At 37.1% G+C, this 12748-nt stretch overlaps 1 protein-coding gene across 2 annotated transcripts in view; it reads right to left on the minus strand.

Annotated features, from left to right (window-relative positions):
* Positions 1 to 12748, minus strand: part of Tpst (tyrosylprotein sulfotransferase) — an 86363-nt gene that overhangs the window by 12398 nt on the left and 61217 nt on the right. The gene's annotated exons all lie outside the window — the stretch shown is intronic.

Below are 12748 nucleotides of genomic sequence, written 5' to 3' on the forward strand. Positions count from 1 at the left end.
AAATATACAATTTTAAATACAAACACATATATCCCTGCCCCAACACACACACACACACACACACACACGATGGGCAAAATCCGACCAGCAATTTCCCCGTGGTGCCCATCGGATAATGCTAATGTTGGCGGTAATTGAATATATAGGCAAAAATGCATAGGTAACTTTGATACGTCGTAACTTCGCGAAAAAAAATCGTACGATATTCAATTTTTTTTTAAATTTGTAGAGAAAAGTCCATATTTTACGATAGTTATGATGATATTTGCGAAAAAAATTTAGTACACTCCGTAGAGTTCGTCAAACTATGCAATTTTTTGAAAAAAAAAACCCATCCCTTCTTTTAAAGGGATGGAGAAAGGGGGAGAGAATAAAATCAAAATCGAACGAAAGTTCCTTAAAGTAGAGACTTTACCCTTTAAAACAAAAAAAAATTTTTGAAATACGACAACTTTTCGCGGAGATACGCTTATTTGAATTTATGCTAAATTTTGATATTAATTACGTGTTGCGATAATTTTTTTGACGAGTATATTATATAATATCTAAATTAAACTATACAAATATTTTTAAGTACATGTATATTAATTATTTCGACGATTAATATATCATGGAACTCGTCCTTATTTTATTTACTCGATTCGATTATTTTACCGCGCGTTCTCAATTCGAATTGTATTTAGATCGTCGAAAAGTCAAACGATAAAGCATCGGACGAAATAAATTTGACTCTAAGTCTAAGTATCGCCGAAATATTTTACGCTGCTATGCGTACACATATCCGGAATATTAAATTACGCAAGCATTTGAAAATAATCAACCGCACGAGATAATTGTTAATTATAATAATTATACGGAATGATCGCAATTCGCATGATATTACGCATAATACGATAATATACGGAGCCTTTCTCGACCGAATCTCACTGTGCGAATGACAGCGAGGCTGTCAGCCATCAGTTGTGGAATGTATCGCGCAGACTATATCCCCATCAGCGCTTCAAATTTCAGCAAGGAATTATCAATAACAAAGAATTCGGTCTTGCAGTCGCCTAGCGCGCTATTGTTGACATGCTGCAGCTCTGTTTATTATTTGTGCGCCGACATTTAAATAGGAAATTAGTGGTGGAAAACGCTCCGTCGACTTTTCAATAATTTAAATATACACTGAGAGAATTTTCTCTCAGAATTTATCCTGAAAGTAATTGTGGGACAATATAGTATGGAAATTTTATGAGAATTTCTCTGATTAATATTTATATACTAAACTGCATAGTAAAATTAATCAAGCATATTTTATATGTGTTATTGTAATAGATATTATTATTTTTATTGTGATAAATATTAATCAGAGAAATTCTCATAAAATTCTTCCCATACCATTTTGTCCCACGATTACCATGATTTTCAGGGCAAATTCTAAGAGAAAATTCTCTCTGTGTGTATATAATTCGAATCGAGAACGTGCAATAAAATAATCAAATCGTAAGATCGAGTAAGTAAAAATAAGGATATGAGCTTTATATGATACAAATATCTAATAAATAATTAATCTCTATATACTTTAAAATACTTATTATAATTTAATATTTTACGTATATAATGAATGCCCAGTAATAATTGCCGCATCTCTCATAAAGAAATAAAATTTATTTTTATATTATATAATTATTTTTACTATTTAATTTTTTAGTACTTATTTTTTACTATTTTTTTATTATTTAATTTTTTTTAGAGAAAAAGAGTGCAAAAGGTTTGTAAGCTTATTAATATATCATATATAATATTTCGATTCTATAATTTTATTATGTTATACACACGCTTTTTATAAATAAATAGAATTGATATAAAAATATATAAAATTATTTTTAATTTATAATTTATTATATAATTTACTTTACTAGAAAAAGAGAGTGCAAAGCTTACAAGATTTGTAAACTCACCGAACGGCAATAATTCGGCTGGACGTCACTCGGATTATGCGTCGGAAATTGTGTTCTCTCGTTCGCGGCAATTTTTTAATGGCGGGAACCGTGCGTCGGGAAACGAGGAAGTGGTTCCTCCCGGAAACCAGAAATCGGGGGAAACGCGAATGCAACATCGGGTGCGTATATACGTTGGATGCGTAGCGCGTGAGCTTCCTGCTAATTGAGAGTCAGCCGCGCTCGCGCGACCTAAACCACATCGAATCGAAAGTTAAACAAATTTCGAATCTAGTTTCATCACGCGTGAAAGCGCAAACCGGATATTTGTTGTACATACAGACAGAGTATCCCAAAATTTGGCGGAACGTGTTGTTGCTCCGCGAACAAATGGCGTTCGCCAGCGAGAATATAGAACTTAATTGCATGTCGAGAGTATCTCTTTCTCAAAAAATTTCTACATTATTCTTCACTTTTCTCAGAAAGTATAGGACATTTTTTTTATATACATAACTTTTCTGATATTTTCTGGAATTTTTAAAACTTAAGTTAACTCCCAGATAATATATCATCTGGGAGAAAAAAAAAGAAGGGCAAAGATATCTATTTTCCCCCGACTATAGGTCTCGATTTTCGCGGTTTTTCCAAACTCGCAGCGATTCCGGTTGTCTCCTCGAAAATAGATTCCTCGCAAAGTCCCGCACACTCTCTTGCGGAAGCACAACCGCAAGTTTTCTTCTTCGGGAGGGATTCGGTTACGGGTGCTCTCTGGATGTTATCGATCGTCGTAAAATAATGTCCTTTCGGGCGATTCTTTCGGTTCTACGAGGAGAAAAGAGGTTGCCTTTCGGCGACCGAGGGCCGAGAAGCGGTCCGTAGAGTACGACGAAGTTGCGGAAGCACTGAAGTGTTTTTGGGGAGGGCGAGGGAGAGAGATGGAAAACTCTCGGGATGCATTGTCCTAATGCAAAACGTCGTGAGACTGTCGCCGTGTATTCTTCGCGACCAATTCACTTTCCAAAGATCAATCGCTCGAGAGAACATTTCGGCGCTATCGACAATGGAGCGGCGACAATAGAGACTGCGATTGGCGCCTCGGAAAATCTCTCCGAGATTTCTAACAATAACGATGACAATAACAGTATTTTACGGAGCCGAAAAGATGAGGATACTGTATGATTTTTCTTCTTATCTTCTCGTTATCGATTTTCCGCCTGTAACTCTCGTATAAGCCGACGAACAAGTTTTAATTATAGCGTGTCTACGCGAAATTTCGCAAATTCAACCCGACTCGCGTATACGCAAAGCGTTTTGTAAAACCCCTTCAATTTCCGCTCCGGCGCGGATACACCGGTTTTCGCCGGGATAGGTCAGCCCTCGAGCGTGAGATTTAATCGTTCGATTTATCGTCTCGCAGCGAGAAATAATTCGGATTTGCCGGGTTATCAAGAGAGACCTCCCCCTTCCCTTCCATCGATGACACCGTGCGAATCCAACCGGACAAATAAATCGCGAAAATCAAATTCCGGTTTTCACTTTTATTGCCCCGTGTCATTTTAATTGCGCTGATTTCACTTGAGGGCGCGGTCAGTTTATTATCCGCGGGATAAATTTTCGCGAAAGCAAATCCCATGATGCCGCACTCGACATTGTCGACGATGTCCCTGCGCGAGCATCGTCGCGAGGGTGAAATAGAGGGAGGAAGAGGGGGATGAAGAGAGGGGTTGGAGGGTGAAACTGGATTAGGTGGGTCAAACCTCCTGCCCGCCCACTTAATAGCCACTTAATTGCGCGCAAAGTATTAACAGTGCACTACTAACCTTTAACCTTTTAGTAGCGCGCAAGCGAGAGCTTCTTTGTGTGAGTTTATCGGAAAAAATTATGTCAAAAGAAAAAGAAAGAAAGAGAAACACGCTTCGAATAATTGGATCAGTTAGATTATTGATTACGCTAAAGCTCTCCCCCGCTTTATTACGCGATCCATAATTCACGAAGAATTCTATTTATGTATGATTTTCATGTATGTCGGGGGTATATTCTGATTTATTATGATATATGCATTCTATATATAATGCGTGTGCATTCTGAATCTGCAAATGTTTTTCTATTATTATACACGGCACATACATTTACAAATAAAATCCCCCTCTGTCGTGAATTATATAGACGGTCTAAAATGGATTTAATAATTTTCAGGACGAGAGATGTAAACGCGAAAATAATGTTGAATAACAATACTTTTCGTGTTTATGCACGAATATTTATCCGGAACCGCTCCAATAATATAATACAATAAAATGTATTATGCGTTGATTTTTTGCACTGTCGTAAAATCTCCATAAATCCGAATCATATCGATTCGATAAACGCCTCGTGGCGATAATCGTGCTCGATAATCGTGGATGTCTCACTCGCGTGTACTAGGATGATTTTTCTCCGGTGTATATCATAATTTCAGGCGCGACTCTCCCTATTTCAGGCACTGAAGAATTATTATCCGCTGAAATATCCTGTATCGAGAAGCGTCCTAATGAAGTTTACCCACGCGATTCCACCACAAACGCAACAAACGATCGATTTCCCTTGCATCTTGAACGGAAGGATCGCATCTCGCAGAGTTTCTCATCTCAGAACTATTTCAGACGATCCATTATCCCTGACAGAATTCGCGATGGAATTCTACCAACAAGGTGTCCGAAAACTACCAAGGTACTGAATTTGCATATTATTGCGTTTACCCCCCGATATCAAATATTAAATAAATATATATAGTATCTTCTATATCTTAAATTAAAGAAAAAGAAATGTCGCTTTGCGAAGAAGAGAACTAACTCGCGCATAAAAATCTTTCTCAATTTCTATCAATCGAGCAAACTAAACACATTATATATAGAGAGGTAGATATGACCAACGGCGTTTCATATAAAAAACTATCCAATTCAGGCAATTTGTCAGTCACGTACTAAAAAAGATTTTTTTTTTTTTTTAAATAACCGAACCGTTGTTTGTATGACCATCGTTCTGAATTTATATTGAATGCTCGCGGGCAATGGTCCATAACGAATTTTTAAACGGCTTTTTAAATAAATTACATATATTTCGTTGCCTCTGTTTCGTTCCACCAGAGCATAATTTCTCAATAGATGTTAGAATATCACGATACTTGTGTTCTTAAGTCGATTCGATAAGTCATGTTTCTTAAATCATAGATGATAATCTGCGACATCAAATATAATTTAAAAAAATACATATACTTGTGTGTGTATGAAATTGTGATATAATATTATACAATATACATATGTACATATATGTATATATATATATGCATGTGTGCATGTGTGTAAAAAGAGGGGAAAAAATAAAGTTTATTATTCTCATAGCACTTCGTTAAATTCTACAAATTAAACGCAAATCATGATTCCATTAATTATTTTTGGCTACAAAAGTTTAATTCGTAAAATTCGTTTAATTTGCCTTCATATTCAATAATTTGTTTTTGCTTCGACAATCGACAACTATCCCGCGATACCTCGTTTTTCTTTCACCGATATTACGCAAAAATAACATGTCCATTTGCAAACACTTCTACGACACATTGTATATATCCAAGCTTTATATTTTTAAAAATTCTCTTTCTCGGCAATGGATCAAGAGAGAGAGCGTTAAATAACGAGAATAAGAAACGAAGGTGACAAGAAAATTCTTCAATACAGAGAGAGTCAATTACGAGACTCTCTCTGTACACTCCTGCTAAAGATCACGATAAGAGAAACAAAAAAAATTGCATCTAATGCAATTCCCTCTGCAGGATGTAATATTGGCGAGAAAATCGACAGTCCTCAGAAATATATTTATGGAAAAATAGTCTCTTATCGCTTCAGGATATTAGAAACGTGCGTGGATTGCGACGACGAGAGGTGGAAATGGCCAGCGGGCGCTCTCGATACTTCGGATCGAGAATGCTTTCGAAGCCAAAGCAGCCGAGAAAGGGGCTAGATTTAATCCCTCCTGTATCGACCTGGAGGCTCTCTCGCACACACAAACTATATAACTCTGAAACTACAATAACTTTTCCGTGCTTGCGAGAGACGGGCAGTTTAGTGAATAAACGTTTATGGAACGTCGGATATTATCACATTTGCAATCATGACAATGCGCTTATCTAATTATTCGTTATTATTATAATGTTATTTTTATGACACGTTCTTATCCGATAATTTTTTTAACAACTACAAATAATAGAATAACGTAAAAATAAAATTAAATAATATTTTAAATAGCGTCGCACCAACATAACATATTTTCTCTCAAGTAAGATTTTTCTTCTATTGCCTCCCGAAAATCTTTAATGGCCAGTTTTCTTCACCTCCGATTAAACTATATATAGCTTTGTCTCTTTTTTAAGAACGTATCTGAAAAGAGACAAAGATATAGTTTAATTAGAGGTGAAGAAACTGGCCGTAAGATTTTCCTTCGCGCAAATTCAATCTTCGAGAGTTGTTTTCTCTAGCTGAGATATATCAAAATAACTTCGCGAAGATATGCTTGTTTTCGACGAGTTGATTTGTATTATTTCGTCTAGAATATTGGTGAGAAAAGCGATGATTTTGCGTTTTACGATCGTACATTTCTCTTATACCATCGTCGTATCACGCACAGAGACTCTTCCGAACGCTTTTTGGCCCTTTTGCTCTCGCTTTTGTCTGCTATCATTTTTGTCTGCGAGCTGATGTAACCTGTATACTATTCGGCGAGAAGCGAGCGATAAAACATTGTAACTGTAGTGCGTATGTATCTTACATTTCCATAACGTCGAGGCGAGGAAACGCCGGAAGAGAAACAGGAAGGGGTGAAGAGGGAAAGGAGTAACATTGCATAAAGCGTATTCACTTTGCGATAAGTTTTACCGTATTTAATATATTCGAACCCCAAACGAGTACTTGTCGCCGCAACGTCAATTTCCATTTTTACTAGTTTTCCGATTGAAAAGAGGAAATTGAATTTAAATTGCGTCATCAAAAGAGAAACGGGCGGAATGTAAGAGCTTTGTGCAAAATGCAAAGTATATATAAAAGTATACAATATGCAATAGTATATGAAAATTATTATATACCTGCTGATTTTCCTTCTCTTTAGTTCTCTATACATTAGCTCTTCAAGATGATATTCTAAAAATATTATCTTCGTCATAAAACTTTTTCTTCTTCCAATATAAATCAATTGTATAACGTAAATTCTATTATACCGAAACTTGACAGATGATAAAACATTTTCGCACACCAGTTGTATACATATATGCTAACGATATACCGTCCGTATATATTTTATACGCGAGATTGTATTTCCGTGCGAACACGGTCAATATTTTCCACGCGACTTTTCAACCGGGGAGGACACATATCAAAAATATATAGAAAATTTAGACCCAAATCCTTGTCGGGGCGAGAAAGAGGGAAAGAAGGGAACAAAAGGATGAGCGGACCCACCTTTTCAGGAAGCTTTGCGCCGGAGCGCTCAATTTTTCAATACCGCGAGCGCGAGAAATATCCGCTCTCCTCCTCTATTCCTGCACATTTGTATATTCGCATCGTCCCTTTTTGTTGTCACTCGTGGACGCGCTTTTATGCGCTAGACAGGCCCTTTTTACCCTCCGGAATAAACAGAATATCGTCGGGAGGAGAGGCGAAGTAATTAGAGAGCCGTTCGACGTTCGCCGAAGCCAGCTGTGTGTTCGAAGCGAGAGCACACCTTTGTAAAATCGGCTTTTTTAAAAAAGAAGAAACAAAATACGTATATATAGAAAAAAAGCCGATAGAAATGAAAAATATGCGCGTAATATACCTCGGCGTTTTTCTTCTCAAATACACTCTCCCCATACATTTGCTTTTCTTTCGGGACGAAATATTGAAACCGTATAGCCGATAAATATCGCGGTAATGGAACATCTCGTCAATCATATAGATATATAGCGATATTTATCAGTCTCTGGCGGTATTCGTAATTATTTCATTTCAACAAAATTGTCATCCGAGCGTAATAGCTGCGTAAGGATGTTATTAATTTGATCATTAATATTATTATATCTCATTACAATATTGCATTGATTTAATTTTTTAAATATATTAATTGAATAAATTTATTTAAACATTAAAAGATATTTATTAAAAGAAAATAATTTTGAAATATGATCTAAGAGCGCAAATCGAGTTGCTTCGAGAATGAGAGGAGAGATCTACGAAATCCGTGGCTAAAGATATGCAAAGAATATGTGCGGAAAAATTTGAAACACCCGATATGCTAAGACGATAAATATTGATCGCGTTTATATCGATGCGAACGATATTATAATGATTATGTAATAACGAGACGTGATTCCTTTTCCGGAAGCGAAGCGAAAGAAATGGAAAATCGATGCTATCGCGAAATAGCCAGGAATCTGTGGCTGTTCGGAGACGGAAAAAAGAGGATAACGGAAAATCGGCTGCACGCAGCTGATAATATTCAGATACTTTGCCTCGTTATTTCTTGTCGACTTCACAATCGAAATATATCGGTCTGCTAAAATCTTTCCTCAAGTCTTTCAACTTTTAAAATACTCTTCGCAAGAGAAATGCGTTAAAAGATATACTTTATTATAAATATATATAATATATATCCGATTTTTGAAACGCCTTCATGCTTTCGTGTTGGATTTTAAAAAATTTGATTTTTGATTGTTCAAAATTTTCGATATATAAATATAAGTTTATTAAATAAATCGATAGAATTTATACAAAGACAAACGTGTATATTTATTGCATAATCCACGAACTGCTAAGCTATTGTTAAGTCTCGGAGAGACTAATGTCTCGCGGATTTCAGGCTTAACATCCCGAGATGTTCGCGTAAGTTACAATACCCACATAACAACACAATACCCGTGGCTTGATCTTTGTAATCCCAATTTATAGGCTATCCCGGGGGGATATCGTGTAGGTACAACATCCTCGATCTTTTCGCTAAGGAATGAATTATTCCAAGAAATCTGCTTGCGTTGAGAGAGAATCCGATTACTCGTAAAAACAATCTTGTACCAGCCAACATGCGATTTCGTTTCGGAATTGACTGAAAGTTAGATCGTTTTTATAATCTCGTTATGCAGCATCCGATTGGACTTTCGTCGAGGAAAAATTGATTTTAAAAATTGATCCGTGTCGCTGTAATATTTTTTTTTTTTCTCGTTCAATGACCGGAACCAGGGAGATTCGAGAGAGTCGAGAAGATACGAAAATGCGTCGCGAAATCACTTAATCGCCCTTTCTTTCATCCGTACATTCGCGCGTAATCGAGCGCGAATTAAACGCAATATGACTGTCACGTTACGTTTACTCGTTTTCTAGCGAGAATCGCTTTCGAGCGCAACGACTCGGTCAATTTTCTCTTTAAACGTAGTGAGAGACAGAGAGGACCGATGAAAGTATATATATATATACTGGATGCTGCTGCAACGGAAATCGGCTTAAGCTGTATTTTAATTATACCGAGCTATCGAGCGTGTCCCAATTTAGCATTGCTTTTATATCTGCGAAAGAGAACGGCAAACAAGAGGGAATGTATGCTGGAAGAGTACGATAATTGATTACTTAATTTACCAAATCATCCGAGATTTTCCGTTTGACATATCTAACAATATTACTGCATGTAACTGTGTATAATTGTCCTTCTATCCGATAAAATATAAAATGCAAGCATGCCTTAAATACGTTCTCTTGAACGGAAGAAAAATAATTAGAAAATGTAAAATATTATTAATCTCAAACTTTTTAATTTTTAAACGAAGTTTTGGTCGTTTGATTTATTAATTCTGACCTTTTAATTTCCCTCATCCCTTTTAATATACCGTAAAATGATCCGCTCCCCAGTTCGTTTCCCATTGGGAGATGCCGCTAAATCAACGTAACGAAAAAAAAAATAAGACTCGCATTTATCTCGCGAAGGTACCGTCTGTTTTTGCCATACAATGCAATAGGATAGACAGCTATCGATTTTGCATCCATCGCCGAGATCAACCGCGTGTTTTATGACACGTCGTAGGACTTTTGCGAGGGATATCCGGCTCACGTGCATGTCGAATGGTCGCCATAAATAGGGATTTCCGTCGTTGACGCGATCTCTAAAGTTACCACTTTGTTTTCTTCCGCGATTTCTCCAATAATGTGTCGAGTGTTGTGTTTATCCTCTCAGCATGAGCTCGATAAATATAAATTCGATGTTTAATAATCCAATGAATTGTTCTAGCGTTTTTTTTCCAAATTAATGTCATTTTATTTTGTTCGATTATATCCTTATTAGATTCACCTGAATTTTGCGAATTAGTCTCGATTCGAACTATAAAATTAATCTATATCGAAGATATCGAATTTCGTAAATGTTCCTGATGTGTATATAATACGCGAACACACGTATTAAGGCTCCTGGCTCCTTTCCGACCATGTCGAAATCGTGACGTCAGAGGCGAGAAAACACACGCTAAAATTTCTTAGATGCCATTTCGAAATAAAAAAATATTTCGATGAAACAGCACTTCAGATGGCTTTAGCACACTCTTAAAAAACCCCGAAAACCATCCTTTCCCCTTTATAATCAATCAACAGCTGTAAAATGTAATATTATGAAGCCCAGTCCGTCTGGTCTTTGCACATGCGCAGTCATTCCGCATGTCAAAGTCTAATATCTCGATCATTTTACAGATGTTGATTGATTACAAAGGGAAAAGGATAGTTTTCGGGGGTTTTTAAGAGTGTGCTAAAGCCATCTGAAGTGCTGTTTAATCGAAATATCTTTTCATTAAAAAATGGCATCTAAGAATTTTCAGCGTGTGCTTTCTCGCCTCTGACGTCACAATCCAATATGGCCGCGGTGAGGACCCAGGAGCCTTAAGCGACACACGTCATCGATGGACATCATATTCTGTGTATCATAAACCAATCGGTGGGCAGGTATTTATCGGGTTATCAATCTGCGATGCGATCAAACGAAAGGTGAAACAAGGGTACGAATGACGTTTTAAGGAGGGCAACGGCACCCGTGATCGATGAATAATTCATCCGTTGATTTGCACGAGTCAGTGGAAACGTCGGACTCGATTTCAAGATCGGTTGCTTACGCTCTTACCCGGGTCGCATCGATCGCACCCTTAAAATAAGCTTCTATCCCGCGCTCATAATTCCATCCGCTCTCGAAGTGATGAATAAATGACGCGAAGTGGAGCGTCGCGAGATCACTGAGATAATATTTTAATCATCATACATAATGGCGTTGAAATTTCAGAATCGACTTTTCATCAGCAATTCCTTTTAATATCGCACACAGAATGCTGATAATTTTTATATTGCATATAAGATTAACAAAATAAAATTATTATACGCGAATGTTATACATTTTGCATTAAAAAAGTTTATTATTATTTAATAAATATATAAAATTCTCTCTCTCGCGCGTCGCACATACATATATCCATACTAATGTCTCTCTATACAGTTTCCTCTTTGGAGAAATCCATAGTTTAAGAGAAGGACGATCGATCCAACACGACATGACACGAGGGTATAGTACATCGGCGACGCGCGTCACGGAAATTAAAATTCTAATTTCCGGTTGATCAAAACGCGAATACTCGTCTCGCGCGTCGATGCGCGTTGCATATTTCAACGGATTCGCGCGGTCTCCCATAGTATAACGCGATATTTTGCGCTCGAAACGAGCGCTCTCGTATGGAGTTTTATCGCGCGTCGCGAGTTAATTAGATTCTGAAAGAGCGACACCGCACCAGGTCTGTAACGAGGTATTTTTCCGCCTGAACCGAATCACGCTTCTTCACCGGATTATTTGTCCTTGCTATTTATTCGTCTATTCTCTCTCTCTCTCTCTCTCACACATATAGATACACTAAATATATTAGATTATTTTTCAATTTCTCACATATCAACCCCGAATCCATCTTTTCTCGAATTATAGACAGTCGCATGTGATCACTGAATATATTCTTTACCTTTTTTATCTTAATAATTTTTTTATTTTTTACTTATTTTTGTCGATTATATTTTTCAGAAAATTTAAGATTAAAATACCAATTCTTGATCCTTAATCAATAATGAAAACAAAAATTTTATGATATAAAATTACATATTCGACGATAATATAACGAGAGGAAATCGTCGTGGCAAGTTTAATTTAAGATTTACGGCAGAAAAATACGGTTGACGAGTAGACGTAGGTAAATTCGCTTTGTTAATGAGCTCAACAGGTGAATGAATATTGGAGATTTGAAGCTTTTACTTTACGACCGCCGCTTGGCACATATGTGTGCGTGTATTATCGTCACAAAATTCTCACGAAATTCACATCTTTAACATCTTCGCGGACGTCTTTATATATCTTTATATATTCCAATCCAGGTGAAATCGAATCGATTTATATCGCGACGATAAAGGAAGCAAAGGAGGAACAAGAGACTCCGCCGGAAGGTGCAGTCGGGGACTCGAGCGCGAGCATCAGACGACAAAAGGAGGAATCCGATGGAATGGAGAACAAGAAAGTACGGAGATAAGAGAAGATGCTTTTGTGTGCCCCTCGCCGGACGCGAAGCTCGGCTACATTTCTGAAGCGAGGTGAAGAAAATGCGGGGATTTCATCGGAAAGGAGCGCTTTGATGAAAATACGCGTTCGACGCGCGGTGAGGAGGATTTTCTTCTCTCCTTGACGCTTTCAAAAGACTCGCCGGTGACCAGACGCGATTAGCGCGAACAGAATCCCGTGTATATTAGACGTATATGACAATAGAAGAG

The sequence above is a fragment of the Prenolepis imparis genome, unplaced genomic scaffold, assembly GCF_030444845.1.
Source record: "Prenolepis imparis isolate NDT839.2.m4 unplaced genomic scaffold, iyPreImpa1.0 SCAF_9, whole genome shotgun sequence".
NCBI classification, from domain to species: Eukaryota; Metazoa; Arthropoda; class Insecta; order Hymenoptera; family Formicidae; genus Prenolepis; species Prenolepis imparis.